Source organism: Carica papaya, chromosome 1 (assembly GCF_054855325.1).
Source record: "Carica papaya isolate Zhongbai chromosome 1, ASM5485532v1, whole genome shotgun sequence".
Lineage (NCBI taxonomy): Eukaryota > Viridiplantae > Streptophyta > Magnoliopsida > Brassicales > Caricaceae > Carica > Carica papaya.
Window position 1 is genome coordinate 1971809 of NC_142309.1, and position 25250 is coordinate 1997058.

At 31.9% G+C, this 25250-nt stretch overlaps 3 long non-coding RNA genes across 14 annotated transcripts in view; all 3 read right to left on the reverse strand.

Moving 5' to 3' along the window:
- Positions 1-850: 850 nt before the first annotated feature.
- Positions 851-12535, reverse strand: LOC148269072 (uncharacterized). 3 transcript variants are annotated; one of them, XR_015816997.1, is made up of 5 exons: positions 6746-12535; positions 6512-6671; positions 5798-5860; positions 1750-5619; positions 851-1026 (listed from the first exon to the last, which is right to left on the reverse strand). It is a non-coding gene; the product is annotated as an uncharacterized LOC148269072 (long non-coding RNA). The 3 variants fall into 3 exon arrangements; XR_015816992.1 differs by having other exon boundaries at positions 5794-5860; XR_015816990.1 differs by having other exon boundaries at positions 1750-5860.
- Positions 12536-12876: 341 nt separating this feature from the next.
- Positions 12877-18810, reverse strand: LOC148269073 (uncharacterized). 2 transcript variants are annotated; one of them, XR_015817002.1, is made up of 3 exons: positions 15789-18810; positions 15596-15709; positions 12877-14525 (listed from the first exon to the last, which is right to left on the reverse strand). It is a non-coding gene; the product is annotated as an uncharacterized LOC148269073 (long non-coding RNA). The 2 variants fall into 2 exon arrangements; XR_015817001.1 differs by having other exon boundaries at positions 15601-15709; positions 15789-18808.
- Positions 18811-19081: 271 nt separating this feature from the next.
- LOC110807278 (uncharacterized) overlaps positions 19082-25250 on the reverse strand; it is a 28768-nt gene continuing 22599 nt past the window's right edge. For all 9 annotated transcript variants that reach the window (XR_015817023.1, XR_015817024.1, XR_015817004.1 and 6 more), the window contains 4 exons: positions 21588-25173; positions 21183-21245; positions 19734-21108; positions 19082-19638 (listed from right to left, as the gene is read on the reverse strand). This is a non-coding gene — a long non-coding RNA (uncharacterized LOC110807278). The remainder of the gene's footprint in view (positions 19639-19733; positions 21109-21182; positions 21246-21587; positions 25174-25250) is intronic.

Here is a 25250-nt window from a genome sequence, read left to right on the forward strand (position 1 = left end):
CTAATGAATAAAAATCAATTTCGAAGGAGGGGCTTGGTGAAGAAATCTGCAATTTGATCTTTAGTTGTCAGAAAATGAACAAAAAGATTGTCCTTTACTCCCTGTTCTCGGAAAAAATGATAATCAAGTACAATGTGCTTAGTGCGAGCATGACGGACAAAATTTGTAGATAGGTAGATGATACCAATATTGTCGCACCATAAGGTTGATTTGTTTGGGGAAGGAAATTCTAGTTCACGCATCAGACTCTGAAGCCACATAAACTCAAAAATGGCATTAACAATAGCTTTGTATTCACTTTCAGTGGAAGAACGAGCTATTGTCAATTGTTTCTTAGCAACTCAAGATATAAGATTTTTGCTAAAATAAAATGCATATCCACAGGTAGAACGTCGATCATCCGGGCACCCGCCCCAATCACTATTATTGAAGCAGTGGAAATCAAGGGATGTATCACGAGAGAGAAGTAAACTAAGGGAGGCTGTGTACTTGAGATATCGTAGGACTCGTTTAATGGCTTTCAAGTGTATATCTGTTGGAACATGCATAAACTAGCATAATTTATTAACCAAGTAGCTAATGTCTAGCCTGGTGATGGTTACATACTGAAGGGCCCCATCTACCTGACGATACATAGAGTCATCCAAAAGCAGAGTACCCATAGATTTAGATATTATAAGAGAGCCACTCATTGGTGTTGGACACGATTTTGCATCTTCAAGGCCTGTTCTTGAGAGGAGATCATGTATATATTTGGTTTGAGTGAGGTGCAGCCCATTATGCTCATAGTTAATATAATGACCCAAAAATCCAAAAGAAAATATATAATAATTTATGTGCAGAAGCGAAATAAAAAGTTAAGATTTATATCTCTTACACAATAACTTAAAAGTATTAAACAAACATTACGAAATGAATTCTCTGAAAGAAACACGAGAAATGAGAAAAGTAAAAAAAAATATAAAGTATCTAACATCTACTCGCAGTCTTCTTGCGGATCGGGCTCGGGAACCGGATTCTCTTGATCTGAAATGATTAAATAAGAGGTGAACTACACTAGTCCAGTAAAGACATCACATTATATCACCGGCACAGAAGTAAAGGTTGGTAGAAAATCAAAACAACCAATGGAGCATTTAATTAAACAATTGCATTTATTAATAACAAAACTATTTACCGTCCACTTACCGTAGCGAGATATTTATGAAAACAACCTATAAAGATAATAACATCATGCAGATCATAACTTCATGCACAATCAATAATATAGAACATATCATAAATTCATATTCATCAACAATAACTAAATCATAACCGTTTCTCGTTTCACCAGCCTACTAATATCCATGGGGATCCATAGGGATGTCCCCACTACACGTGAACCCATTTCCTTAACAATCTTAATTGTAGAGCCGTCCCCATACCCCGTCCGATATGAGCGCCAAATTACCGAGTCTCAATACTCCGTCCCGTATGAGACAACGTTCACAGTAGGGTTCCCTATGAACCCGATCCGTCCACCATCTCCCAGGATATCTAGTAAGGCTGTTGTCTTATCTGTTTATTTGATCACACCCCTTTCCTGTTTTCACTTAGTCTCCGTTACCAAATCAAATATAATCACGTAAAGAAATAAACATGCATCAAGTAATGCAATCATGTCTCAAATATCAAAATCAAACAGTGGTCAAGTAAGACAATAATACATGTATTTGAACTCTAAAATAGATAAATTACAAACCATCATACTTTTAAACTGTAAGATCAATTAACAAAAATCAACAGAGAACAATGTCCGGTTCGGGCTCCATTAGCAATCCGTGGGAATCAAACGTCTTTCTCCGAGGGAATCAAACAGTGCAACGATGACTTACCAAACGCATGAATAACTACATATTTAAATGATAATTTAAGTTTAGAAACAAACATAGAAAAAAAGAAAAAAACACAAAGAAAGGAAAGAAAATAAAGAAACTATTCTATCATATCTCGAATTCTGCCTCTAGAATGCTTTCGTCGTTGTTAGTGAGTGCTGCAATATCTGTGAATGTATACAGGTTATGTAGTGTACAATAAAAAATAATAACTGCGAAAAACAAAATGAATGTTAACATATCCTCAACAATAACTGTGCCAAATTATCAAAAGCCACATCAATATTCTATAAATGATCATAATTAGTTAATATACCTCTTTCCCACTAACCACCATCCATGCAAAGCGCGAATTCAGAGCAAACAATCCCATCTATCATTGCAGATTTAATTAAAAGAAAGAAACAAAGCTAAAAAGAAAGACGGAAAGGAACTTTTCTACCAAACCTCAGAATCTACCTCTAATGCAAGGAGATTATACAGAATATTCGAATAGAAAATCCATCATACAAATAATGAAACAAAGAATGAGTGAAATAGATAGAAAGAAGGAAAGAAAAGAAAAGCCAGTCTCCTCAGGAATTAAATAGTGCAAGAAGATCAAGTCATACGTAATTTTTGCTCGATTCACATTCAATTCTTTATTATTCATGAACTCTAATAAAAGATTGAAATATTTAAATCTGACTGGACTTGGAGTAGTACTCAAAGTTGCCTACGTACCTTCTTTTTTAGAATCAAGTAATACGTAGTTATGTTTAATCCATGAAGTCTAATAAAAAATTTCAATGCTTCAGTTTTGCTGAACTTGAAGTGGTACGCCAAGCGACCTACGTACAATCTTTTTGAGAATTACGTCATGCGTAATTATGCTCAATCCGCGAATTCTAATAAAAAATTAAAATGATTAATTTGACTGAACTTAGTGTAGTACACAAAGCTGCCTACGTACATTCTTTTTGAGGATCAAGTCATACGTAGTTTTGTTCCATCCGTTTCATTTTTTTGATAAGAACTCGTAGATAATAAAGTATTGGATTTCAAGAAAACTTAAAACGAAATGCACTGCTATTCGGGTTTGCAGATTTCGAGTTGAACGAGAAATTAAAGATATAGGACGTTTTTTTATTTAAAAGAAAATATGGGAGCTTTCAAATAGTTATATATTTCAAGTGAAATGAAAGATGAAACTCAATGTCTTTTGCTCATTTGTGTAATTTTCGATTGTTTCAAGAAAGATTGGGAAATGAAATGGAGTATATAGCAATACAAATGAAGAATCGTAGACAATGACTTTTGCTCCACCGGATAATTTTTGAAAAAGTTGAAAAAATCGCTTTCGTAGTACAAGCAGACTTGAAGAGTGGCTTTTGTTGCTTTTTGGGTTTTGAAGGCAATAAGAAAATAAAGAGTCGGTACATTCTTAGCATAATTAAGTTTAAAGATCGACAGAACAAAACTAAGTTACTGTCAAATGCTAACAAAGTACTGATTCTTTCCCTTCAAATTCTAAAAAGCCACATACATCATTGTTGAAGGTTACTTGTGCTGAACAAAGCGGTGTAATTTTCTTTTCCAACATTTCCAAATATACCCAGTGCATTCGAAAGTCATTGGGATAGATTTTCTTCATTTGCCTTTCTGCGAACACTCCATTCATTACTCAATCTTTTTTGTAGTAGTAAAACATTACACGGGTAAGCGAAACAAGTTAAATTTCATCTTTTATTTCCTTTGATATATGGAAGTCTTTAAAGGCTACTATATTTTCAGTTTTTCTTTCTTTTTTGAAATCCAATAGAATTGGAAAGAACTGTGTTTTATATTTAATTGACTTGAAATTCATTAGTGGTTGGAGGAAATTTTCTTTCTTTTTTGAAATCCAATAGAATTGGAAAGAACTGTGTTTTATATTTAATTGACTTGAAATTCATTAGTGATTGGAGGAAATTATATTCAGTACTTTATTATCCATGTAAGGCTAATAAGAATTTGAAGTGCTTAAGACTTAGAGTAGTACTCCAAGCTGCCGATGTACCTTCTTTTCGAGGATCAAATTATACGTAATTCTACTCGATTCGCAAATTCTAATAAAAGATTGAAATGTTTAATTTTGACTGAACTTGGTGTCGTACGCCGAGCTGCCTACGTACCTTCTTTTTGAACATCCAGTCACACGTAGTTTTACTCTATCCATTTCATTTTCTATAAGACTTTGATAAAACACTAGATTTCTTCGGCACATGTAAGTAAAGCAAAGTATGATAGTTCAAGAGATAATGGAATAAGAATTACTATTGAGAGTTAGAAGAAACGAAGAGTTCGAGAGATGATGGCTAAAAAGGAAACTAGGAATGATGATTCACTTGAGTTAGCCCATATCATAACCTTCAGCACCATAAAGACTAGCTAGTCAAGTCACTTCTGATCTAAAATCTATCTCAGAACATAGAGGTCAAAAATTTGTTAGGATAAGATATGGTTAAAAAACACCTAACCAAGATTTGGCGAGATCTGTATTGAGTTAGTTTGCCAGGTACATAAATGCATCGCTTGCTCCTAGGGATACATAAGTTATGCAGTATATGATTGGCAAATGCATCAATTGATAATTATGAACAGTAAACTAAATCAAGGAACCAAATCACAGGTTTTACGGCACAAAAATAGCAAATGCAAGGAACTTAATAAAAGAAGCAAAAGTTGAATCTTTACATGTCCTTTACTCATCCCTGTCACTTGTCGTGCCTAAAAGAAATCATACAATATGCAATAAGTTCTTTTCCTATAGAAAAAATAATATTTAAGAGAAAATGAGAACATACGAAAAAGAGAAGGAAATTAGACACACTCCCAGAGAAAGGAAAAAAGAAACAAATTAAAAAAATGAGACCAACTAACAACCCTAACAAGGAATACCATTCAAACTGAATATGCAATCAGTGATCAATACATAGGTCAGTAGCCCAATAACAACAGATGCTCCATTCAATAACTATGAAAAGAAAAGAGATTGCTTTACCTTTTCTTGCCAATAATTATGCCCACATCATACAGCTTCACTTGTCCCGCCTAAAAGACAACTTCAATATGCAACTATGTGATTGTGAAACTTGACAAGGTACAACTTTCTCATTGACGAACTTCTCGTGTAAACTCATATTTATAACTATTTTTTTCATAAATTTATACAGGAAAGGAAAGAGATGAGGAAGGAAAAAAGGTACAAAGAAAGTTTTCTATGGAAGCTTGGATTTAAAGCCACCTAATGTGACTGGAAACTAAATTAAAGAACCAAATCATAGAACATACATACATACATATATATATATATATATATATCTGTAATAAGCGTCACAGGTTTTACAATACGCAAATAACAGAGGCAGTGAACTTAGTAAAAGAAGCAAAAGGTAAATCTTTACCTCTTATTGGCAATAGTTCCTTTACTCATCCCTGTATTTTGGCCTGCCTAAAAGAGATCTTACTAATATGCAATAATTTATATTCTTATGAAAAAAATAATATTAAATAGAAAAGGAGAATATACAAAAAACATAGAATTCCATAGATCCCGATTCATTTATGATGCAATGGTATATTACCAAAGAATGCTAGAGACACGTAAGCTGAAGAGAAAAGCTTGAATGCAAAATACAACCCTATACGTAGCATACCTACACCAAGAGTTCCAATCAAAATACCAATGACGTGAGCATCTTTCGCCTTCTCCACCGGGTAACATCTGCATGAATTGTTACTCGCGAAAATCCAAGAATGGCATGTAAGGAAAGATCAACGGTACATAAGGTCGAGGAAAGACAGATGATTTAAAATGCAAAAAACAGAATACGAACTTCAGAAATAGTAAATAGAGATGAAGAGAAGCACACAAGGATGACTGTGCTGGAAATAATACCTACACTTAAGAATCTGTCTATGTTAAGAAAAAGTCTGTCACCACATGATCTTCTGTTGCATCATACCTAACCAAAACCAACAATAGAATTAAAGACAACAAACCATAACATAGGAACAAGAATATCGTACCCTGTTTCTTCAATATATAACCTAGTTTAGCAAACTAATGACGTCTAATACATATCAAGCGATAATAATTTGATTTTGTGATCTATTTTTCCAAAGCAAACCACTCAAAAAAATATCTGACCAGATTGAAGCAACTACAGTTCAATTCATGTTGTCGTCGTATAAATGTCGGCACAAAAAATCATCATATTTTTTAAGAATATCAAAACTCAATATTTCATGGGTTCTGTTAAGCAGAAAGGATAAGATACCAAACACTGTAAATTAAGCAATTAGGGGTCGAATTGCCTGCAGCAGTGAGAACTACGCTCATGCAACACGTACACACTGTGAAGTAATTAAATACAAAAGCTACTTACAGGTTCATAATAAATTGAAGAAAATTGATAATAAATGGTCAATTCGAAGTAAATAGAAATAAACAGACATTTCTTTCCCTTTCTCCCATTCATTTGCCAGGAAACTGCACAACTTTCTTATTTGATCAACAAATTTTAAGTTTATCCAAAGATGTAGACGAGCAACAACGAATGCGCGAGACCATATTTAGGATTAATGTTTGATATCGTACTAGATAGTTTACCCACCTATGTCGCAACCATTAAATGTCACTACAACATTTGCTAATGCTGAATTATCAGAGTCCATCCAAAAAGCAAGGGTTCCTCCGTATTGTGCCATTCAGGTAAATCCTAGATCAAGTCTCCGATGTTATACATGGCACTGGTTGGTGGACCGATACTGTCACTGTTAGCATGACAACTAAATGGTCAAGGGAGTCACTGAAAATTTAATTAAATGATCATGGGTACTTAATATACCTGTTTGCCACTGACCAACCGTCCATGCAAGGGCGGATTCAGAGCAAACAATTCCACCTATCACTGCAAATGTCGTTAAAAGAAAGAAGCGAATAAACGAAGCGAGAAAGAAAGAGACTTTTCTACAAAAGCTCAAATTCTACCTCAAATACAAAGAGATTATGTAGTATTCGCATAGAAAATACATCACGCAAACAATAAAGCAAAGAAAGAAAGAAGGAAAGAAAAGCAAAGCCAAAAAAAAAAAAAAGAAAGAAACGTCTTTCTAACATCTTTCTCCGAGGGAATCAAACAACGCAGAGATGATTTACCAAACGCATGAATAACTGCATATTTAAATGATAATTTAAATTTAGAAACAAACATAGAAAAAAAGAAAAAAACACAAAGAACGGAAAGAAAATAAAGAAATTATTCTATCATATCTCGAATTCTGCCTCTAGAATGCTTCCGTCGTTGTTAGTGAGTGCTGCAATATCTGTGAATGTATACAGGTTATGTAGTGTGCAATAACAAATAATAACTGCGAAAAACAAAATGAATGTTAAAATATCATCAGCAATAACTGTGCCAAATTATCAAAAGCCACATTAATATTCTCTAAATGATCATAGGTAGTTAATACACCTCTTTCCTACTAACCACCATTCATGCAAAGGGCGAATTCAGAACAAACAATCCCATCTATCATTGCAAATTTAATTAAAAAAAAAAGAAACAAAGCTAAGAAGAAAGACGGAAAGAAACTTTTCCACCAAACCTCAGATTCTACCTCTAATGCAAAGAGATTATACAGAATATTCAACTAGAAAATCCATCATACAAATAATGAAACAAAGAATGAGTGAAAAAGATAGAAGGAAGGAAAGAAAAGAAAAGTCAGCCTCCTCAGGAATTAAATAGTGCAAGAAGATCAAGTCATACGTAATTTTTGTTCGATTCACATTCAATTCTTTATTATTCATGAACTCTAATAAAATATTGAAATATTTAAATCTGACTGCACTTGGAGTAGTACTCAAAGTTGCATATGTACATTCTTTTTTAGAATCATTTTTAGAATCAAGTAATACGTAGTTATGTTTAATCCATGAATTCTAATAAAAAATTTTAATGCTTTAGTTTTAATCAACTTGAAGTGGTACGCCAAGCGGCCTACGTATAACCATTTTGAGAATTAAGTCATGCATAATTCTAATAAAAAATTAAAACGATTAATTTGACTAAACTTAGTGTAGTACACCAAGTTGCCTACGTACCTTCTTTTTTAGGATCAAGTCATACGTAGTTCTGCTCCATCCGTTTTATTTTTTAATAAGAACTCGTAGATAATAAAATATTGAATTTCAAGAAAACTTATGACGAAATGCACTGCTATTTGGGTTTGTAGATTTCGAGATGAACGAGAAATTAAAGATATAGGACGTTTTTTTATTTAAAAGATAATATAAGACCTTTCAAATAGTTATATATTTCAAGTGAAATGAAAGATGAAACTCAATGTCTTTTGCTCATTTGTGTAATTTTCTATTGTTTCAAGAAAGATTGGGAAATGAAATGGAGTATATAGCAATACAAATGAAGAATCGAAGACAATGACTTTTGCTCCACCGGATATTTTTTGAAAAAGTTGAAAAAATCGCTTTCGTAGTACAAGCAGACTTGAAGAGTGGCTTTTGTTGTTTTTTGGGTTTTGAAGGCAATAAGAAAATAAAGAGTCGGTACATTCTTAGCATAATTAAGTTTAAAGATCGACAGAACAAAACTAAGTTACTGTCAAGTGCTAACAAAGTACTGATTCTTTCCCTTCAAATTCTAAAAAGCCACATATATCATTGTAGAAGGTTACTTGTGCTGAACAAAGCGATGTAATTTTCTTTTCCAACATTTCCAAATATACCCAGTGCATTCGAAAGTCATTGGGATAGATTTTCTTCATTTGCCTTTCTGCGAACACTCCATTCATTACTCAATCTTTTTTGTAGTAGTAAAACATTACACGGGTAAGCGAAACAAGTTAAATTTCATCTTTTATTTTCTTTGATATATAGAAGTCTTTAAAAGCTATTATATTTTCAGTTTTTTTTTCTTTTTTGAAATCCAATTGAATTGGAAAGAACTGTGTTTTATATTTAATTTACTTGAAATTCATTAGTGATTGGAGGAAATTATATCCAGTACTTTATTATCCATGTAAGGCTAATAAGAATTTGAAGTGCTTAAGACTTAGAGTAGTACTCCAAGCTGCCGATGTACCTTCTTTTTTAGGATCAAATTATACATAATTCTACTCGATCAACAAATTCTAATAAAATATTAAAATGTTTAATTTTGACTAAACTTGGTGCAGTACGCAGAGCTGCCTATGTACCTTCTTTTTGAACATCAAGTCACACGTAGTTCTACTCTATCCATTTCGTTTTCTATAAGACTTTGATAAAGCACTAGATTTTTTCGGCACATGTAAGTAAAGCAAAGTATGATAGTTCAAGAGATAATGGAATAAGAATTACTATTGAGAGTTAGAAGAAACGAAGAGTTCGAGAGATGATGGCTAAAAGGGAAACTAAGAATGATGATTCATTTGAGTTAGCCCATATCATAACCTTCAGCACCATAAAGACTAGTTAGTCAAGTCACTTCTGATCTAAAATCTATCTTAGAACATAGAGGTCTAAAATTTGTTAGGATAAGATATGGTTAAAAAACACCTAACCAAGATTTGGCGAGATCTGTATTTAGTTAGTTTGCCAAGTGTTTTGCCTATAAATGCATCGCTTGCTCTTAGGGATACATAATTTATGTAGTATATGATTGGCAAATGCATTAATTGATAATTATGAACAATAAACTAAATCAAGGAACCAAATCATAGGTTTTACAGCACAAAAATAACAAATGCAGGGAACTTAATAAAAGAAGCAAAAGTTGAATCTTTACATGTCCTTTACTCATCTCTGTCTCTTGTCCTGCTTAAAAGAAACCATACTAATATGCAATAAGTTCTTTTCCTATAGAAAAAATAATATTTAAGAGAAAATGAGAACATACGAAAGAGAGAAGGAAATTAGATACACTCTCAGAGAAAGGAAAAAAGAAACAAATTAAAAAAATGAGACAAACTAACACCCTTAACAAGGAATACCATCCAAACTGAATATGCAATCAGTGATCAATACATAGGTCAGTAGCCCAATAACAACAGATGCTCCATTCAATAACTATGAAAATAAAAGAGATTGCTTTACCTCTTCTTGCCAATAATTATGCCCACATCATACTGCTTCACTTGTCCCGCCTAAAAGACAACTTCAATATGCAAATATGTGATTGTGAAACTTGACAAGGTACAACTTTCTCATTGACGAACTTTTTTTGTGTAAACTCATATTTATAACTATTTTTTTCATAAATTTATATAAAAAAGGAAAGAGATGAGGAAGGAAAAAAGGTACAAAAAAAATTTTCTATGGAAGCTTAGATTTAAAGCCGCCTAATGTGACTGCAAATTTAATAATTATAAACAGGAAACTAAATTAAAGAACTAAATCATAGAACACGCAGACATATATGTTTATAGTATGTATCATAGGTTTTACAGCACCAAATAACAAAGGCAGTGAACTTAGTAAAAGATGCAAAAGGTAAATCTTTACCTCTTATTGGCAATAATTCATTTGCTCATCCCTGTCTTTTGGCCTGTTAAAAGAGATATTACTAATATGTAATAAGTTCTATTCTTATGAAAAAAATAATATACAAAAAACATAGAATTCTATAAATCTCAATTCATTTATGATGCAATGGTATATTACCAAAGAATGCTAGAGACACATAAGCTGAAGAGAGAAACTTGAATGCACAATATAACCATATAATAAGCATATGCCTAGACCAAGAGTTCCAATCAAAATCCCAATGATGTGAACATCTTTTGCCTTCTCTACTAGGTAATATCTACATGAATTATTACTCACGAAAATCCAACAATGGTATATAAGAAAGATCAATGGTACATAAGGTCGAGGAAAACAGATGATTTAACATGCAAAAAATAGAATACAAACTTCAAAAATTGTGAATAAAAATCAAGAGAAGCAGATAAGATTGACTGTGTTGAAAATAATAACTACACTTAATAATATGTTTCTGTTGAGAAAAGTCTGTCACCAAATGAACTTTTGTTATCTCGTACATAACTAAAACCAACAATAGAATTAAAAAGAAAGTAATTAAAGAAGGATAAATACCATAACAAAGGAACAAGAATATCGTACCATGTTTCTTTGATATATAATCTAGTTTAACAAACTAATGACGTCTAATACATATCAAGTGATAATATTTTAATTTTGTGATATATTTTTCCAAAGCACACGACTCAGAAAAATATCTGATTAGATTGAAGCAACTACAATTTAATTCATGTTGCTGTTGTCTAAATGTCGCCACGAAAAATCATTCAATTTTTTCAGAATTTCAAAACTCAATATTTTATTGGTTCTGTTAACCAGAAAGGATGAGATACCAAATACTGTAAAAATTAAGCATTTAAAGATCAAATTGCCTGCAGTAGTGAGAACTAAGGTTATCCAACACCTACACACTGTAAAGTAATCAAATACAAGAGCTACTTATAGGTTTATAATAAATTGAAAAAATTGATAATAAATAGTTAATTCGACTAAACGGAAAGAAACAGACACTTCTTTCCCTTTCTTCCATTCTTTTGCTAGGAAAATGCACAACTTTCTTATTTGATCAACTAATTTCAAATTCATCCAAAGATGTAGACAAGCAACAATGTGTGCGTGAGATCATATTAAAGATTAATGTTTGAGATGGTACTAAATAGTTTACCCACCTATGTTGCAATCATTAAATGTCAGTACAACATTTGCAAATTCTGAATTATTAGAGTCAATCCAAAAAATAAGTGTTTCTCCATTTTGTGCCCTTCAGTTAAATCCCATATCAAGCCCCCACTGTTATATATAGCACTGGCTGCTACATCGATAGTGTCATCGTTAGCATGCAACAAAGAAAGAAAGAAGAAAGGAAGGAAGGAAGGAAAGAAATGTAAAGCCAAAAAAAAGAAAGAAACATTGTTCTCTGAGGGAATCAAACAGTGCAGGGATGACTTGCCAAACGCATGGATAACTATGTATTTAAATGATCAATTTAAATTTATAAACAAACATAGAAAAAAGAAAAAAAACATAAAGAAATGAAAAAAAATAAAGAAACTATTCTTCCATATCTCGGATTCTGTCTCTAGAATATTTTAACCACTTTTAATGAGTGTTGCAATATCCATAAACATATATCCAATTTATTTCATTTTCTCAAATGGTATACATGTGCATTGATGTGTGGAAAACATCTAAGGATATACTGAGTGTAAAAAGTCTAACAAGAACTTATTAACTCAAGAAAATACATTACAATTCCAAAAATATGTCTAAATTTCTAAGACAAAAAAAAGTAACAAAGCTACTAGAAACTGCAAAAATTCAATTGAAAAACCTAAATGGAAACCAGAAATTCCTTTAATCAAAGAAAAATAAACACAAAAATACCCAGAAACTTTTTGACCAAAAAAATATGGAAGTAAAAATCAAGACTTGCTAAAAATAACCAATTGAGGCCTGAAACAAGGCCCTATGCCTAGTCGGCCAAAAGGCAGAAACCTAGCAAAACTCTAAAATGTTAAAAACAGAAGTTCTTTTAGGTAAAAGCAGAAGTTGTTTTGATTTTTAATAAAGATGAATCAAAAGCTAGAAATTGACCAGTGATGCAAGAGGTAAATAATATATCTAATGAACATATTTGTTTTTATATTGTATTAATTAATAAATTAAATATTTTTTTAAAATATAATGTTAATTTATTACTAATAAATTTTTATATTCTATAATTATTAAAATAATATTTATTTTAAAATTAAACAATAATTTAAAATTACTATTTATATTCAATAAAATAAATAAATAAATTAACTAAAATAAATATTTTAATATGATCAAATTGTTAGAATAATTTTTTTAAAATAATTATTTAAATAATTAAAAAAATATTTTTTTTTACTTTTACATAATTTTTTATAATTTTAACATATATGATTAATTTTATAACATAATTAGTTTCATTTTATATTCAAAACACTCCTACAGTAAGTTTTAACAAACACTGCACGAGTTTTTACCTTAAAACATATTCTACCGACAACTATTTCAGCACATACGTCATTGTTGAAGGTTATTTGTGCTGAAACAAAGCAATGCAATTTTCTTTTTCAACATTTTCAAATATACCCGGTACATTCAAAAGTCGTTGTTTTAAATTTTCTTCATTTGCCTTGCTAAAGACTCCATTCCCTACTCATTCTTTTTTGTAGTAATAAAAAATTACACGAGTAATCAAAATAAGTTAAATTTTATCTTTTATTTCCTTTGAGATATAAAAGTCTTTAAATGCTATTATATTTTCAATTTCTCTTTCTTCTTGAAATCCAATAGAATTGGAAAGAATTGTATTTCATATTCAGTTTACTTGAAACTTAAATAATAATTGGAAAAAGTTATATTCAGTATTTTATTATCCATGTAAGTCTAATAAAAATTTGAATGCTTAAATTTGATAGGAGTTGTAGTAATATTTCAAGCTGCCGATGTACCTTTATATTTAGGATCAAGTGATATGTAATTCTTTTCAATCCACGAATTCTAATAAAAAATTAAAATGATTAAATTTGCTTGAACTTGGTGTACTATGCCAAGCTACCAACGTGCCTTCTTTTGTGGATCAAGTTCTACTCCATTCATGTCATTTTTTATTAAACTTTGCTGAAGCAGTAGGCATCTTCAGCACATGTAAGTAAAGTAGAGTTCGATAGTTCAAGAGATAATGAAACTAGAATTATTATTGGGAGTTAGAAGAATGGAAAAGTTCGAGAGATAATGGTTGGAGAGGAAACAGGGAATGATAATTCACTTGAGTTAGCCCATATCATAACTTTCAACACCATAAAGACGAGTTAGTCAAGCCACTCATAATCCAAAATCTATCTTAGAACATAGAAGTTAAAAATTTCTTAGGTTAGGATAGGATCAAAAAACACCTAACGAAGATTTGGCAAGATGTGTACTAAGTTAGTTTGCTAAGTTTTTTTTTGTCTAAATCCATCACTTGCTCTTAGGGATATATAAGTTATCCAGTATATGATTAGCAAAAGCATCAATTAATAATTATGAATAGGAAACTAAATAAGTATTACGGGTTTTAGAACGCACAAATAGCATAGGCAAAGAACTTAATAAAAGAAGCAAACGTTGAATCTTTACCTCTTAGTAGCAATAATTCCATCCCTGTTTCTTTGCCTGCCTATACGAGATCATACTAATATGCAATAAGTTCTTTTTTTATGAGAAAAATAATATTAAAGAGAAAGTGAGAATATACAAAAAAAAAAAAGAGAATTAGACATACTTCCAAAGAAAGGAAAAAAGAAATAAACTAAAAAAATAAGACAGACTAACTCCCATAATAAAGAATGCCATCCAGACTGAATGTGCAATTAGTGACAATACATAAGTTAGTAGAATGATGATGACAAATGCTTCATTCAAAAACTATGAAAAAAAAAGAGAGAATGCTTTACCTCTTCTTGCCAATAACTATGCCAACATCATCTGTTTCTCTTACCGCCTAAAAGACCACTTCAATATGCTAATATGTGATTGTAAAACTTGACGAGGTACCACTTTCTCATCGATGTACTCTGTGTAAATTCAAATTTAGAACTTTTTATTATAAATTTATATAAAAAAGGAAAGAAATGAGTATGAAAGAAGGTACAAAGAAAGTTTTCTATGCAAGCTCGGATTTAAAGCTACATAATGTGAATGTAAATTTAAATTAAGAAACAAACATAGATAGAAAGAAAAAACACAAAAAAGAAAGAAGGTATTAAAGAAAATTTTCTATCATATCTTGGATTCTCCCTCTAGAATGCTTTAGTCGCTTTAGGCAAGTGTCGCAATATCCATGAATAATATACAGATTATATAGTGTACAATAGCAAATGTATCATTAAATAACTGTGAAAAAAAAATGAATCATTAAATCTCCTCAACAATAATTATGCCAACATCCTCCTCTTCTCTTAGGATATGATTTAGAAAGGAAAATTTTTATTCTAGATTTAGCTATTCGCTTAGTAAGAGAATTAGGACTTCCATCACGTAATCGCAAGGCCTTTTCCAAGTATGTACACTAAAGCTAGCATTCCATCCTAATCTTCCTACTTGATCATTGTTTCGGCATAATTCAAGGTTTATCAATGATTAAATGTCCCCCTGACAAAAGAAAGCTTCTATTAAGCTCTTCACATAAAGAAGACCACCTTGATGTAAAATAAGCCTAAACTAGATTAGCTTTTCATACAATTTTCTGTCAAGAACAAAGAACAAGACATCAAAAATCATCCTATATCCGTTCACATACCACCCTTCTAAAACATGATAAGTGAAGGCAGTTACACTAAATAAATTAAAACATGATTCTATTTATTCCCTATTGATTTGACGTTAATCTAAATATAAAACAATAATACTTCTTCCACAGCTACATTTCTTTAAGGTCGGGGAGACAGAGAGAGAGAGAAGAGGTTTTTTATAAAAAAAAAACTTGGTTTACGAAGTGTAAGAGATAGAACTTTTACCCATTTTTTTAACATTCTTAGATTTCTAAGACGAAAACAATATACGCAATGCAATTACATAATAACTGCCAAAACTTGTTAATTGTTAAATGATGATCATATCATGCAGATCAAAATCTTCTATGTACCCTGCCTGAAAGAAGGAAAACTGTGCTTCTTCTAACTGATTCCTTACTTCCACGGGATTAGAATTAATCAAATCTCGAAATTCCATAACATAGTCTCCAGTCCATTGTCTCCCTCTAGATTGAACAAGAATACAAGATTTGAGTATTCAAATCAAACTGCTTGTGAAAAGAAACCAGCATCAAACTGCTTTACCTGGCTAATTTTGCCCACATCCACAGCAACATGACTGTAAATCTTTCACAACTGCCAGTTGTTTCAGCTTAAATAAAATCATGTTTTCTTCTATCATGACCTAGATTTCGAAACAATATAAATAAATAATAATTTGCAAGTTAGGTAAAATGTTTTGTAATTTGTCATGCACGGTAGAATGATATAAATGCTATCTTTCCAAATCCAAGGGGTGCCACGACCACCCAAGTACAAAATATGGAATATTTACAACTAAATAAAAATATTAATTGAGTCCTCAATATCTTTTCGAACCCACAATCCAAGGAAAGTTCAAGTTTCCCTTCTACCGGAGCCAATATCTCTCGAGATGCTACCGGTGGTTAAAAGAAACTTCAAGCTTTTCTCCTATAAAGTATTATTGGTTTAGAACCTTTTGTATTTTATTTAAAAGCCAAACTTTTCAAGATGGACCTAATTTACTTCCTCATCAGATTTTGTCTTTGAAAAATTTGTAACTTGTTAAACATAACCCAGTGTGTCTATTGATGGGATGGATCTTATCTTCTTTAAAAAAAAAAAAATTTAAAGATTCAGCAGTTTGGTGATTTCCAATTTACCAAGCATGTTAATCGGCATTGTGCCACAACTTCCTATTGAACAGATTTTTATTAAATGGATTGCATCAAACAAGTAATAATCAAAGTCTCTAAAAATACAACAAAAAATAGTTCAGTAGTCATGTGTCAAATCAAAGTAGCTAAATTTAGAGAAGTCTCGCTTATTTTAAGTAGAAGCATGATATTCGTAAAAAAACATGCTATTAGATAAACTTGTATATGGATTACCAGGATAGAAGGAACGGATAAAATAAAAAGAGCATACAAACAACCAATATTGTTCCAAGCCTCCCCATTTTAAGGATCAAGTTGAACTGCCCGAGTAAACCCATCAAGAGCTTTTTCAGTGTCCCTAGACTGCATCACCATATGCAATAATGAGCTTTTTCTCTTGAGAGAGGGAGAGAAAGATTTGTAACAAAACAAGTTATTTGGTAGCAAGAACATGTATGTGCAGAAATCTGATAATGGACAAGCCTAAAACCACAGGGCACATCAAGTTATCTTTAATGCAGCTGCTCCAAGAGCAAACCAACCATCTGGGTATAAAGAATTCAGAGCCACGGCAGACTCCCTGTTTTACGGGACCACCCAACCAAGTCATCTATGAACTATAGAGATTATTTGCCACACTTTATAAAACAAGCAAAAGACATGAACATACAATAGGATTTTAGATGTCACATAGTCACCTTTATTGTAAGCACTACGAGCCAGAGAACGCTGAGACATAAAGAACATAGTCCAAACCAAGGAAAAGGTCAGGAAAACAATAACTAGTCTCTTTAGTTTTCAGCAATAACAATACCAAAGCACGGGCAGGTTTGTTTTCCGAAACCTCCAATGCTTTTTCATAACAGGCATCATTGTTTGTAACATCACCAAGTGAACACCTAAAGTTAATATTTTGCACTTAGTCAAATAGTTCAGCGAAGTTTGAGAAGAAAATCAGAAAAGTCATTTCCATGTGGAGTTTATCTTTTATATCTAGAAAAAGAAATATCATTAAAGAGAGAGGCCACTGTATTTGGGAGAATAAGACATCCTCCTAAAACTTCATATGGAAGGTTCTATAAAAAAGATGTAAAAAACATCTAACTGAACTGGAACTAGATCCAAATAAAAGAAAAGGCTCTCGCCCTTAGGACTAAGAGGCCACTGCTTCTCAACTCATGTGGATCACAGTTAGAGCAATATCAGAAAACTACCCACGAACTTTTGCACATAGGTAGCCAAAAATCACATCCGATCCCGCAAATCCTGACTGTGGATCACAGTCAGAGCTATAAAAGGATGAGAATAGCGCATCCTTACAGGAATGTGACCACCTCTTGAATCCCCTCTTCATAAATGTATGTACTCGCAAAGCATTTCATTAAAGGTGAATGATCCATGTTAAACCAAACAAGTTAAACAAATGTGACCACATTCTCCACATCATGTCACAGTGTAAGAACAAATGAGAGCATCCCTCCCCCTTCTTGATGGCACATCATATAGATATCTAGCGACAAAGTGCAATTTGGCCTGCAAACTTGTAACATGTCATTAGTATCGAGACATTGAAAAATAGCAGTCCATGCACACACCTTTACCTTCGATGCTACCTGAACCTTCCAAAAAATCTTGGCAAAAGACTTGGCACTATCAAGTCTTGTGAGCATGAAAAGATTCTTCTTAGAAACAAATAGCAGACTAAAGCATGAATGAGCATGAAAAATATGCATGTCTCTCTTGTGACAACTATCAAGAAAGGTGACCACTAACTTAACTAACTACTGATGCTTCTTTCTCAAGGCTGTATGTCTCAACTTTGATTCTATTTATCTAGTTCTTTATATGTGTGCGTGTGCATGAAAAACATTAGAATATACATGTCTCAGGTTTGATCCAATTTATCTCATTGTCTCAAATGGTATACATGTGCATTGATGTGTGAAAAACATCTAAGGATATACCGAGTGTAAAAAGTCTAACAAGAACTTATTAACTCAAGAAAATACATTACAATTCCAAAAATATGTCTAAATTTCTAAGACAAAAAAAAAGTAACAAAGCTACTAGAAACTGCAAAAATTCAATTGAAAAACCTAAATGGAAACCAGAAATTCCTTTAATCAAAGAAAAATAAACACAAAGATACCCAGAAATTTTTTGACTAAAGAAATATAAAAATAAAAATTAAGACTTGCTAAAAATAACTAATTGAGGCCTGAAACAAGGCCTATGCCTGGTCCGCCAAAAGGCAGAAACCTAGCAAAACTCTCAAATGTTAAAAATAGAAGTTGTTTTAGGTAAAAGCATAAATTGTTTTGATTTTTAATAAAGATGAATCAAAAGCTAAAAATTTACCAGTGATCCAAGAAGTAAATAATATATCTAATAAACATATTTTTTTTTATATTGTATTAATTAATAAATTAAATATTTTTCAAAAATATAATATTACTTTATTACTAATAAATTTTTATATTCTATAATTATTAAAATATCATTTATTTTAAAATTAAACAATAATTTAAAATTACTATTTATATACAATAAAATAAATAAATAAATTAACTAAAATAAATATTTTAATATGATCAAATTATTAGAATAATTTTTTTAAAAATAATTTTATTTAAATAATTAAAAAAATATTTTTTTTTATTTTTATATAACTTTTTATCATTTTAAAATATATGATTAATTTTATAACATAATTAGTTTTATTTTTTATTCAAAACACTCCTACAGTAAATTTTATCAAACACTACGCAAGTTTTTACCTTAAAACATATTCTACCAACAACCATTTCAAAAATATTTTTATCACTTTACAACAAAAACTTCTTCTACCAGTCGGACCAAGTGACTGGGTTACAACACAACACAAACATCTACTTGTGACTTTTCCATGCAACATATCATCATTTGTTTCCTGGGTTATCATTAGATCCTTACCAGGCCGATTCTTGTGATTTTAAAATGAAAAAGAAAAGAAATGAGGAAAGACAGAGAAGGGAGAAATGATAAATGTCGTTGCACGTGCTTGGGAGAGGGTTATCACGAGATTTTTCTTTCTGGGTCTTGTTTGTTTCCCGAGAAAAAAAAAATGGATCTTCTATTTCTGAATAGAAAAAAAAAAAGAAATAAACAAAGAAAAGAAGAAAGAAAGGAAGAAACTTTCTACCAAACTCAGATTCCACCTCTAATGCATCAATATGAGTCTCGCACAAAGTATGGGGCATATGTAGATTATGTTTTATCTGCATAGGAAATACATTTGATGAAACAAAAGAAATAAAGAAAGAAGGAACGAAAGAAAATCAAAGCATTGAAAAGAAAAGCAAAAAGAATTTACCTCTTCTTACCAACATCATCCGCTTCTCTTCACGCAAGATCGGATTCAAAGCAAACAATACCATCTGTCACTTCAAATTTTATTAAGAGAAATAAACAAAGAAAAAAAGAAAGAAAGAAAGAAACTGTTCTACCAAACTCAGAGAAAGGAGAAGTCTGTTTCTTGAAAAAAAGAACGAAAGAAAAGAAGACCAGAGTCTGTCTTCTTGAAAGCAAAGCAAAGCTAAGAAAGGAAAAATGTCTTCTTTATGTTGTATCCCCATAAGAAATACATTTGATGAAACAAAGAAAGAGAAAAAGAAGGAAGGAAAGAAAAGAAGACCAGAGTCCGTCTTCTTGAAAGCAAAAGCAAAGCCAAGAAAGGAAAACTGTCTTCTTGAAAGAAGACCAGAATCTGCGTAAAATTAACGAGACCGGCAGTATAAATAGGCCGTATACATTATCGCGCACGTGGCTAAGCACGTGGCAATCAGTCGATAACACTTCAGGTCACCCACCCGTGGCTCTATCAAACCAGCGGATATGTCCGTTATATACGCATGTATTATATTTACGCACGTGCCGCAATACGACACACGGGTTTTCGTGGCTCTCGGCCGGCCCCGAAACGCTGCTTTTGCCGTCGTTTTTGTGCCTCTTACGTGTAACAGCTTGCAGAGCGGAGTCAAGCTGAGCGCAACTCGGGGGAGATGGGCGGAGGCAGTGAGGAGCTGGTAAGTGAAGACTCCTTCAAAAGCGTGCTGGGTTAAAAAGAGTCGCAAAGTGAGTCAAAAGAGCGCGAGTTGGCTAGTGAGTTCCTCACTCTGCTTTGAGGCTGATACATCCATCTTCTCTGCTTTCTCTGTTGCTGGGTATCTGAGAAGTTCTGCTTTTGGTCGAGACAGAGAAAGGAGAAATTTGGAATAAAGCCAGACTTTTGGGTCCTAACTAATTAAATTTAAGGACTCTAGCCATGTTAACGAAAGCGGGACTATAAAGAAGTGGAAGTTTTCGGACGGGTCAATATTTAATTGGATCCGACCCGAGCAGAAATTCTTAGAAGAGAATATAACTCAGTGTGAGTTGAGTAACGAGTCACCAACAGCAACCGACAAAAGTTTTCCAAATTGAGAATGAATAAGATCAAAATTTATCTAAAGATGTAGACGAGCAACAACGAATGCGTGAGACCATATTTAGGATTAACGTTTGAGATCGTACTAAATAGTTTACCCACCTATGTCGCAACCATTAAATGTCACTACAACATTTGCTAATGCTGAATTATCGGAGTCCATGAGAAAAGCAAGTGTTCCTCCGTATTGTGCCATTCAGGTAAATCCTAGATCAAGTCTCCGATGTTAGACATAGTACTGGTTGCTGCACCGATACTGTCACTGTTAGCATAAAAATTAAATGGTCAAAAGAGTCACTGAAAATTTAATTAAATGATCATGAGTACTTAATATACCTGTTTGCCACTGACCAACCATCCATGCAAGGGCGGATTCAGAGCAAACAATTCCACCTATCACTGCAAATGTTGTTAAAAGAAAGAAACAAATAAACGAAGCGAGAAAGAAAGAGACTTTTCTACAAAAACTCAAATTCTATCTCAAATACAAAGAGATTATGTAGTATTCGCATAAAAAATACATCACGCAAATAATAAAGCAAAGAAAGAAAGAAGGAAAGAAAAGGAAAGCCAAAAAAAAAAAAAGAAACATCATTCTCTGAGGAAATCAAACAGTATAGGGATGACTTACGAAACGTATGGATAACTGCATATTTAAATGATCAATTTAAATTTAGAAACAAACATAGAAAAAAAGTAAAAACACAAAGGAAAGAAAATAAAGAAACTATTTTACCATACCTCTAGAATGCTTCCGTCGTTGTTAGTGAGTGCTGCAATATCTGTGAATGTATACAGGTTATGTAGTGTACAATAACAAATAATAAACTGCGAAAAACAAAATGAATGTTAACATATCCTCAACAGTAACTGTGCCAAATTATCAAAAGTCACATCAATATTCTATAAATGATCATAGGTAATTAATATACCTCTTTCCCACTAACCACCATCCGTGCAAAGGGCGAATTAAGAGCAAATAATCTCATCTATCATTGCAAATTTAATTAAAAGAAAGAAACAAAGCTAAGAAGAAAGACGGAAAGAAACTTTTCTACCAAACCTCATATTCTACCTCTAATGCAAGGAGATTATACAGAATATTCGAATAGAAAATCCATCTTATAAATAATGAAACAAAGAATGAGTGAAAAAGATAGAAGGAATGAAAGAAAAGAAAAGTCAGTCTCCTCAGGAATTAAATAGTGCAAGAAGATCAAGTCATAGGTAATTTTTCCTCGATTCACATTCAATTCTTTATTATTCATGAACTCTAATAAAAGATTGAAATATTTAAATCTGAGTGGACTTGGAGTAGTACTCAAAGTTGCTTACGTACCTTCTTTTTTAGAATCAAGTAGTACGTATTTATGTTTAATCCATAAAGTCTAATAAAAAATTTCAATGCTTCAATTTTACTGAACTTGAAGTGGTACGCCAAGCGGCCTACATACAATCTTTTTGAGAATTAAGTCATGAGTAATTATGCTCAATTTGCGAATTCTAATAAAAAATTAAAATGATTAATTTGACTGAACTTAGTGTAGTACACCAAGCTGCCTACATACCTTCTTTTTGAGGATCAAGTCATACGTAGTTCTGCTCCATCCATTTCATTTTTTGATAAGAACTCGTAGATAATAAAGTATTGGATTTCAAGAAAACTTAAAATGAAATGCACTGCTATTCGGGTTTGCAGATTTCGAGATGAACGAGAAACTAAAGATATAGGACATTTTTTTATTTAAAAGATAATATATGACCTTTCAAATAGTTATATATTTTAAGTGAAATGAAAGATGAAACTCAATGTCTTTTTCTCATTTGTGTAATCGATTGTATCAAGAAAGATTGGAAAATGAAATGGAGTATATAGCAATGTAAATGAAGAATCGAAGACAATGACTTTTGCTCTACCGGATATTCTTTGAAATAGTTGAAAAAATCGCTTTCGTAGTACAAGCAGACTTGAAGAGTGGCTTTTGTTACTTTTTGGGTTTTGAAGGCAATAAGAAAACAAAGAGTCGGTATATTCTTAGCATAATTAAGTTTAAAGATCGACAGAACAAAAATAAGTTACTGTCAAATGCTAACAAAGTACTGATTCTTTCCCTTCAATTTCTAAAAAACCACATACATCATTGTTGAAGGTTACTTGTGCTGAACAAAGCAATGCAATTGTCTTTTCCAACATTTTCAAATATACCCAGTACATTCGAAAGTCATTGGGATAGATTTTCTTCATTTGCCTTTCTACGAACACTCCATTCATTACTCAATCTTTTTTGTAGTAGTAAAACATTACACGGGTAATCGAAACAATTTAAATTCATCTTTTATTTTCTTTGATATATGGAAGTCTTTAAAGGCTATTATATTTTTAGTTTTTCTTTCTTTTTGAAATCTAATAGAATTGGAAAGAACTGTGTTTTATATTTAATTTACTTGAAATTCATTAGTGATTGGAGGAAATTATATTCACTACTTTATTATCCATGTAAGGCTAATAAGAATTTGAAGTGCTTAAGACTTAGAGTAGTACTCCAAGCTGCCGATGTACCTTCTTTTTTAGGATCAAATTATACGTAATTCTACTCGATCCGCAAATTCTAATAAAAGATTGAAATGTTTAATTTTGACTGAACTTGGTGTAGTACATCGAGCTGCCTACGTACCTTCTTTTTGAACATCAAGTCACACATATTTCTACTCTATCCATTTCATTTTCTGTAATACTTTGATAAAGCACTAGATTTCTTCGGCACATGTAAGTAAAACAAAGTATGATAGTTCAAGAGATAATGGAATAAGAATTACTATAGAGAGTTAGAAGAAACGAAGAGATCGAGAGATGATGGCTAAAAAGGAAACTAGGAATAATGATTCACTTGAGTTAGCCCATATCATAACCTTCAGCACCATAAAGACTAGTTAGTCAAGTCACTTCTGATCTAAAATTTATCTTAGAACATACAGGTCAAAAATTTGTTAGGATAAGATATGGTCAAAAAACACCTAACCAAGATTTGGCGAGATCTGTATTGAATTAGTTTGCCAGGTGTTTTGCCTATAAATGCATCGCTTGCTGTTAGGGATACATAAGTTATGCAGTATATGATTGGCAAATGCATCAATTAATAATTATGAACAGTAAACTAAATCAAGGAACCAAATCATAGGTTTTACAATTTAAAAATAGCAAATGCAGGAAATTTAATAAAAGAAGCAAGAGTTGAATCTTTACATGTCCCTTACTCATCCCTGTCTCTTGTCCTGCCTAAAAGAAATCATATTAATATGTAATAAGTTCTTTTCCTATAGAAAAAATAATATTTAAGAGAAAATGAGAACATACGAAAAAGAGAAGGAAATTAGATACACTCCCAAAGAAATGAAAGGAGAAAAAAATTAAAAAAATGAGATAAACTAACACCCCTAACAAGGAATATCATCCAAACTGAATATGCAATCAGCGATCAATACATAGATCAGTAGCACAATAATAACAGATGCTCCATTCAATAACTATGAAAATAAAAGAGATTGCTTTACCTCTTCTTGTCAATAATTATGCCCACATCATACTGCTTCACTTGTTCCGCCTAAAAGACAACTTCAATATGCAAATAGGTGATTGTGAAACTTGACAAAGTACAACTTTCTCATTGACGAACTTTTCGTGTAAACTCATATTTATAACTATTTTTTTCATAAATTTATATAAAAAAGGAAAGAGATGAGGAAGGAAAAGAGGTAAAAAGAAAGTTTTCTATGGAAGCTTGGATTTAAAAGCCCCCTAATGTGACTACAAATTTAATAATTATAAATAGGAAACTAAATTAAAAAACCAAATCACTGAACATACATACATACATACATATATATATATCTTTGTAATAAGCGTCACAGGTTTTACAGCACGTAAATAACAGAGGCAGTGAACTTAGTAAAAGAAGCAAAAGGTAAATCTTTACCTCTTATTTGCAATAGTTCCTTTACTCATCCCTGTCTTTTGGCCTGCCTGAAAGAGATCTTACTAATATGCAATATATTCTTATGAAAAAAATAATATTAAATAGAAAAGGAGAATATACAAAAAAAATATAAAATTCCATAGATCCCGATTCATTTATGATGCAATGGTATATTACCAAAGAATGCTTGAGACAGATAAGCTGAAGAGAAAAGCTTGAATGCAAAATACAACCCTATACGTAGCATACCTACACCAAGAGTTCCAATCAAAATGCCAATGACATGAGCATCTTTCGCTTTCTCCACCGGGTAACATCTGCATGAATTGTTACTCGCGAAAATCCGAGAATGGCTTGTAAGGAAAGATCAACGGTACATAAGGTCGAGGAAAGACAGATGATTTAACATGCAAAAAACAGAATACGAACT